General features: G+C 34.7%; 1 long non-coding RNA gene across 1 annotated transcript; it reads left to right on the top strand.

Annotated features, from left to right (window-relative positions):
• The first annotated feature begins 1523 nt into the window (after positions 1-1523).
• Positions 1524-2584, top strand: LOC148781001 (uncharacterized). Its single transcript, XR_016060510.1, has 2 exons — positions 1524-2028; positions 2095-2584. It is a non-coding gene; the product is annotated as an uncharacterized LOC148781001 (long non-coding RNA).
• The last annotated feature ends 6052 nt before the right edge of the window (positions 2585-8636 follow it).

Raw genomic sequence — 8636 nt, 5'->3', positions numbered from 1 at the left:
TAACATAACGTAAAATTGATTATGTTTTCTTCTTGAAATAATTATCTAGTAATTAGTATGTGTTTCTCATAATTTTAGGCTAAAAAACATCTTCCAAGTAGGTGTTTTGACCGACGGGAAGATGTCCAGTACCCTCTGAAAGGTACATGTACATCCTATGATGCAACTTCTCCCACTTATCTTTAATAACTTACTCACTACAGTAATCGGTAAAAAATGGGGTACGGCTTTTAAGTCATGCTCAAAAAAGAACAAAAAAAAAAAAAAGTCACTCGCTAAAGTAGGTAGTACAGAATTGGGGTACGACTATCACGTCAAGATCAATAATAGTTGTCCTTCAAAATATCATCTAAGTTATCCCAATACATATCTAAATTATCCCAATAAAGATAAATCATGGCTGTGGTATTACTGCATAGCTTGAGAAAAGGAAAATGGTTTGATGGGGCTAGAACTTTATTAAAATAACTAAAGCCTTACCTAATAATTCATCGAAAATTGTAATTCAAGTATTGAAAAACCTGTAAATTGATCTCGACATGAACATTATGGTTGTAAAACAAAATTAAGATTTCAAACTCTAAAAAATAGTATATATTTTAACAAATTATCTAGACTGTCTATTTCTCCTTAAAAATAAATGTTCAAATATCCGCATGATTTATAGATTTTTTGAGTTTCAAATTTTGTTGTCGGTGGTGTTCAAAATTGATTTTATAGCCATCCTGAAGATTTTTGTTGCCAAAATTGCTTTCCAAACGGGCCCTGGTGTTCATAAAGCCTAAGCCTTATAAAAACTTCATCCTTGAGAAAATGTTGTTTAAATGGTTAGACCATTTTGTAGAATGCCCCAATGCCTTGTCTAAGATTTTTCTAAATTATCTTTGTTTAGGATTGAGAACCTCGAAGTCACGTGGACATTTTAGTTGGCCCTATGCGCCATGTAAGTGGCTCAAGCTGCAGGCCTTGAAAGAGGCCTTGGCCTGCGAAAGCTAGCCACTCCACTTCACATAGTGCTAAATTTCAAATGGGTATATGGGTAAACAAATTTAAAATGTCAAGAAGGCCTTGTACAAACTTTATGTAAAGAAACTTAGCAAAAGAAGAGGCGAAAGAAACAAAAGAAAGTGGCCCACGTCAAATTGAGTACCCCAGCTTGTTCATGATTACAAATCTAAAACATGTTTTGTATACTACAATCTCTTGTTTAGCATTTCCAATACAGAACGACTAAGGGTACTTGTATCATTTGGTTCGCGCCAAGACAGTACAAGCAAAATGACCAATGCACCCTCGCTTGTTCAGGCCTAAGAATCTAGGACACATGTTTATCATTGCATATACTTGTTTGACATTGCTAACCTTGAACAAGAAGGGATTAAGGGATTATTTGTCATTATGCTCAAATTACATGGCTTAAAAGACTAATGGTTTGCCCCTAATTGTTCATGGTTCAAAATATGGAAATCACCTCTTTTTCCTTTTTTTGTTCTTTAAAATGCTTGTTCCATCTCTGTCAACATGAACTAGAACGATTATCATTTGAATTAAGCGACCCAAGCAAACATCGATTCTACCCCCTATTGTTTAGGTTTAAGAACTCGAAACATTACGTATTCCTCTAAAAATCCTTATTGGTCTTGCTAAGTCTGAACAAAAAAAGTAGCATCATCATGTTACCAGCCCATCTCACAGGTAGAAATGTACCATTTAGATTAGAGTTCAGGTATCATCAATCAGGCCCTCAATTCCAAAGAATTAGTAGAATTTCCGAGTCAAACCAAATTATCCTCAAATTCTAGTGTTTCTTGATCGCTGAGAAATTAGATGATAGAGTTTGCTGCACCTCCACTAGTTATACAAGGCCACAGACCAGCTCACTCCTTCCCAATAGGCCCAGTGATGGCAGCTTTCATTTCTCATTTCTCCTTTACGATTCACTACGACACCCGCAAATAGCTTCGAAGTACATAACATACATCGCCCTATGTCTCCATGGCTTTCACTGCCTTGCAATAACGACAGCAGGTATGACCTTTTTCCATTAGATCATGCTTCCCTTTCTTCACAGTGACATGCAAAACTTGTTTCCAGCTGAACTTCTACGACCTCGCTTCGACTTATGCTCAGGTGAACAACAGACAGGAAGACCTATTCAAGATCTCTCTTTCACTCTCAGTAATTACTTTCATCCACAATGCATAATTCCCATTGAAGATATAGGTTGATAGTATGAGGATACTGCCCTTTCTTTTCAGGCTCGGTTGCGAAAAGAATTTCCAAAGAAAAACATAATGTCCTAAGTTTCCAAGGTCCATTTTGTTCAAGCAAGATGATGATATTTCCCTTCCTCGGATTTACCGACATGGAACAAGCACTTGTCATAGAAAACAGTTACGCTCTGGTTTTATAATTTTGATAATGGATGAGGTTTATTTAAGGTTGCTTGTTCATGTTGTATAAGATAGGCACTGTTGTAGAAGTAAGGCGCGCCTCTAAACTTTGCTTAGAGATGTTCTTCCGGTGTCAAAAACCTTATGATGGCTTGATAATGTATTTTGATCCTTAGCTATAAATTTTAAAATTCCAAAAAAGGTACAGATCGAGTAAATCACAAAATACTTCTTGAAAATATATGATTCAGAAAACTTATAGCAACTACTTTTAGACTTAGAATTCTATTTTTTTCTTTATACCATACATTTCTAGGTCCATATGATCAAGTGGAAGGTTCCCTAATGTTGGAACACTTTGTTATGTAGAATTTTTGAAGTACACCTTACTTCAATTGTATAAAGATGTAACTTTATATACAACTTTTTTTCTCGAATAATAAGGGGTGTACTTTTTAATTTTCTCATGGTACTTAATTTGAATGAAACGACAAAGTTAACCCTAGTTGTTCCGGGTTAGCTACCCAAAACATAGGTATGCACTGAAAAAAGTGTGTGGGATTCCCAAGCCTAAACAATCGAGGGTACATTTGTCATTTGGCTTGTACCAACTCATGTAAATACCCCTTTTGTTATAAATTGCGTTCTAGGTTCATAACCTTGAAGTAGTAAGGTACTTACATCATTTGGCTTAGGCGACTTAGCTTGGGCCAAATAATGGAAATGCCCGTGCATTCAACATTCCACACCCTGAATATGGGCTTTGGTATTTTATTTTATTTCATTTATTTTGTTGACATGAGTGAAATGAATTCAAAATTGAACATTCCATCACCTTAATACTTTTTGCAAGTTCGTTTGACCATTTAAGTTATATATTCCATAAAATGAATTATGGAAACTTTTAATATAAATGAACATTTTTCTTTTTTTAAGAATAGAGAAAATTAAGCACACCCTCCATATAAGTTGAGAAAATATAGTATGCTCTCTTTATATGCATATATTACATCAAAGGTTGGTCACTGCGATTTTTTTTTAACGAAATTACCCCTTGATCCGAAGATGCCGTTGTCATACTGGATTTTATTTTATTTTATTTGTTTTTTTATCTAGCAGGGTCAGTCCGAAGTTAGAATTCTCAGACCGATCGTTCTCTTTTTTGTAAAAAAAATAGTGGTCCGAGATCCCCATCTTCAGATCACTTCTTATTTTCTGAAAAAATAGTGGTCCATGAATGAGAACATTGTACTGCTCGTTATCGTTTGTAAAAGCAGTACGAGAATGTTAACCTGATAACGCTCCTTCTCTCCCCCATTAACTTGTCAAATTGTGTATTCCATGTAAATTGTTTACAACATGTCAATCCTCTTTCATTTTTAAGGCAAAAATATTTCCTTTTGAAGTAGGGAAAGAGAGTGCCCCTTTCGTTTTAAGTGAAGAAAAATTGGTGAGAGGGACTACTATTTTTTTTTTAAAATGATAATGAACAATATAATGTTGGAGATCTTGGACTGATGTTTTTCCTAAAAAATAAAAACAAAGAAGTCATATGATTCTAACCTCGGACTGTTGAGTGGTCTGAGGATGGAGACCTCGGACTGTTGAGTGGTCTGAGGATGGAGACCTCGGACTGTTATTTTTCTTAAAAACAAAGAATGGTCGGTTTGAGGATTCTAACCTCAGACCGCTACATTTTCAAAAAATAAGGAGTGGTTCGAGGATGGGGAGCTTGGATAGCTGTTTTTTCTATATATATATATATATAAAACGATCAGTACGAGGATTCTAACCTTGGACCGCTATTTTTTTCAAAAATAATTAACGGTGTTTTTTTCTAAAAAAAGAAAATGATCTGTTCGAGGATTATAACCTCGGACCACCCCTACTAAATGAAAATAAATAAATAAAATGCAATCTCAGGATGGCATCCTTGGACCAAAAAGTAATTTTGTCAAAAAAAAACCTTAAACTCTAAAAATTGTTCAGATCAAGTAGATCCATAAATACATGAAAATCTTGAAAATAGACGGTCAAAATAATATGCTGCAAGCTACACTATTTTGCGGATTCAAAATTTTTTTTTCGTTTCATATTCACACATCTCAATGTCAAGATGACCAATTAGAGGGTTTTCCAACATCCAAACAACGTTTTATGATGGATTTAACGGTGCATATTTAATTCTACATCTTAAAGTTGCAACCTTATAAAAACTTCTTCCTTAAATAGTTAGCGTCTTTCAAATGTATTAGTGGAAATGAAAACCTAGACTAGTAGTCGAGGCTCAAGCAGTGCCCCATTCCCATTGACACTGAATTGGTCTTCTCACTGTTTTATCTAGAGAGAGATTGCCTCTAGCCTTCCTTGACATTGCCCGTTAAAGAGAGTAGGGGTAGCAATGGACCTGGACTCGACTAAGATCCCACTGGGTATACTCGACACGGGTCGGGTATGGGTCCAGCATTTGGAGCTGGCGTGTCGGGTCCCGGTCCAAAACTTTGAGTCGAGCACTATACGGGTCCAAGGTTCAGCTGGACCCAATTCGTACCCATAAAATATTAGAGATAAAATACTTTATTTTAAACCCTATTCTTGGGTGCATTAAGGATCGTATATAATTAGAACGAGTAGTCATCTTTAACTATTAAACGACAAATCACACGGCTTGAAATCTAATAGCGAGTGATTATGACCTTGTTGCCAATAATACAGGTATATGATGGTAAAAAAAAAAAAGCAAAAAAAAAGAAAAAAAAGAAGCTCATAGCGAGGGTGACAATGGACCCGAGACCCGACGGATATGAGTATGGGTCCAATTTTTAGACCCAACAGATCAAGTCCGGGTCCAAAACCTAGACCCGAATCTATTCGAGTCTGAGTTCAGGTTCGGACCCGACCCATTGCCACCCCTAATAGAGAGAAATTGAGCGAGAGATTGCCCTAAGCCTTCCTTTTCTCATCCATAAGGGCACGTGAAGATGTTTCTTTATTATTTATGAAGTTAAGTATTACAACGTTTTTTAATTTTCTTTGCTGATCCTAGGGCCAAGAATAATAATAATAATAAATAATAAATGTAAAAGAAGAAAAAAAGTAGGGCTCGTTGTTAGCGAATGTCTATCTGTTATCATCCCTTTTTATTTGTTTCTTAGTCCATAAGACCGCCGGAATGAATAAATGAATGTGAAGAGGACATTCAAAATAAATAGATAAGGGAAAATGGTTTGATAGGGCTGCAACCCTATCAAAATAAATAAATCCTCACTTTGTAAATCATAAAAAATTGTAGATCAAGCACTAGAAATCCTGACTTTATATTGATCATCTCGGTTTGAACATTATTGTTGTGAAGAAAAAATAAGATTTCAAGTTTTAAAAATAGTGTATATTGTAACAAATTATCCAAGTCATCCATTTCGCTTGAATAAAGGTTCATAGATCCCCAAAAACTATATATTTTTTTAGTTTCAAAACTTATCGTCAACGTTGAAAATTGATTTTAGAGCTATTATGCATGCTTTCGTTATTGAAAGTACTTTCCAAACGAAGATATGTTGTGAATCTTTACTTTGTTTCCATTGCGCCTATGCTTTATGGAAACTTCCTCTATAAGTAAATGAATCTAAAGGGGAAGTAGAAAACTAGTTTAAAAGTTAGGGAATATAAAATTATCAAACATGTATGAAATGTCACTTAGGAAAAAGTTTATATAGACTTGAGGTTCTAAACAATTAAATTAGAACGCACATAAAAAACTTTACTAGAAGAGGATCTTTTGATATCTAAATATTCTAAAATTGATCATCTCGACATTAAGATGTATGGACATTAAAAAAAAAATGAATTTCAAGTTTTGAAAACAGTGCATCTTGTAACACAGTTTTGGACTGTAAATTTTTAAAATTTTTAAATTTTTATAGATTTGCTCCATCTACAATATTTTTGGAACGTTAAATTTTATAATTAAATATAAAAATATATAAATTTGATAATTAAACATAAAAATATATTTTAAAACTATCACAAAGTATTTGAGTATTGAAACCACTCGAAGCTATTTGAATATGCGCTTTGTTTGGAGCCTAGGCACTATACAAACCGTACCTACCCAAGGAGGAAATAGAAAACTTTAATTTGAAAGTTAGGAAATAGAAAATTATCAAACATGTGAATGAAGTGTCAGTTTGGGTCCCACTGCTTGCACCGCATAACATGTGTACGAAGTGTCAGTTTGGGTCCCATAGCTTGCACCCTAGAAGGACCAGATTATTTACATGTGAAGGGGCATTTTTGTCATTTCAGCAAATCATGGGATTCGATACCGTATGCCCTCCTTCGGTGCCTTTTGTCCTTGGTGCCCCTCAACATCAAAGAAGCTAATATTGGTCCAAAAAAAAAAGAAAAAGAAAATTCAAACAAAGCGAATCCAGGTACCTCCTCCAAGTAAGGGAATTTCGGTTTTGCCGAAATGTTAAGTGAATTCCATTTCAAAATTTTTATTTTTCAGGTGATATCTCTTTTCATAACAATGTTTAAGTCAAAATATGGAAACTTTGTTTTCTTATTGTAATAACTTTGGACAAAGTTTATGTAAGGTTCTGACCTCGTACAATAGAGGTAAGGCGCTCCTAAAAAATCTTTAATAAAGAGTGTTTCGAAGTTGGAAATCTTCAAATTGATTTTTTGGATGTGTGTATGTATAAAAAGAGCTTCAAGTTCTATAAATAATACATCTTTTTCCAAGTTATATGGATCGCTCATTTTCAAAATTTTCAAATGTTTATCGATCTACTTGATATGCACCATTTTAAAAAATTTAAATTTTACAATTTAGTCAAAATTTTAAATTTCATAATTTAGGCAGAACATAGATTTTTCCACTGCAATGTTTTAGAAATTACATCTGCTAGCAACATTTAGAGGTGAACCTTACTTATATAGTTTAAAGTGGGCACCTTATGCGAACCTATAACGTTTTTGGGGTGGCAATGGGCTCGTCCGGCTTGGTTGGCCTTGCCCAGAAAACAAATTTGTGTTTAAATTGTAAGGGTACTAGAAAATAAAGATCATCCTTTTCAAGCTCGTGATCGATTAGACCGCCTAGCCTTGTTGAGACAGAGCGAGGACTTCGGCCTGGTCTGAGTTTAGGCAGAGCTCGCCACAGTCCTATAGGGGCTAGGACCCGACTAGGGCTAGTTTCTTCACAATAATAACATAGATTGCCTATAAAAGCCAAACGATTATATGTTCATGTGGGAGCACATTCTATTCACTACTTCCGATACAGCCTTTGCAAGGAGCAATGGCGTGTTTGATTTTAGAAGACGTGGATTTGAAAACTGCATCTTCCAAAGGCAGTGGATACCCTGAGTTTCGTAGTCCCAAAAAAAAAAAAAAACCTAATATTATGTACATTCGATACACAATGATCAAACATAGCATTTAGGAATTCGAGATTTATTTTCCTTTTATGAAAAAACCCGTGCAGTTTATTCCAAGACTTAGAGATTGAGAACATCCTCCTGTGCGGGTCATTTGCTTGAGGTTGTTATGTCCAGTGTGGTCCCAATGGAGCACGCAGTACCAGCTCCTCTATATTTGGCTAGACCAATCCGTTAATTAGCTACTCCCCATAATTCTCCCATCAGGTAAGTAATTGCTTTCCTCCGTTAAAAAAGTGTATAGCTCAACCTAAATTTAATGTCAATCGGTTAGTTTAAACTTAAACCTTCAAATAGGACTGATTCTCCTAACTTTAAAGTAGTTGTGTGCACTTCTCAGGGTGGATGTTTATCTCTTGTCAGAGTCATAAGATGAGAAGTCCTTCTAATTAATTTAAATGGCTACCATTCAAATAACAATGACTTTTCCATAATTATTACTCATATATATATATATATATATATATATATATATATATATATATATATATATATATATATATATATATATATATATATATAAGAATTAAAGCGTGAGGGTGGTTGATCAAGTTCTAGGGAACCTTTGAGTCCTCTGATTCTCTTGGTTTTTGAAATTTTTCTTTTCTTTTGGGTCTGCACACTTATTCAACTCGAGAATCAGTCGAATCGGATAAACTTGAATTCATCCCTTGGAAATTCAAGTCCAACTTGGTGTTATAAAAAAAGAAAATTGTTTCACGCGGGCTGGACCTCATTTCTACAATATGCGGTCCAAAGGTATAAAGCATCCATCTTAAAGTGGGATACAAATAGGTGG

The sequence above is a fragment of the Amborella trichopoda genome, chromosome 8, assembly GCF_054954075.1.
Source record: "Amborella trichopoda isolate Santa Cruz 75 chromosome 8, AtrichopodaSantaCruz75HAP2 v2.0, whole genome shotgun sequence".
Classification (NCBI taxonomy): Eukaryota; Viridiplantae; Streptophyta; class Magnoliopsida; order Amborellales; family Amborellaceae; genus Amborella; species Amborella trichopoda.
The sequence above is the reverse complement of the archived record's forward strand: the minus strand, read 5'-3'. Positions and strand labels throughout refer to the sequence as shown.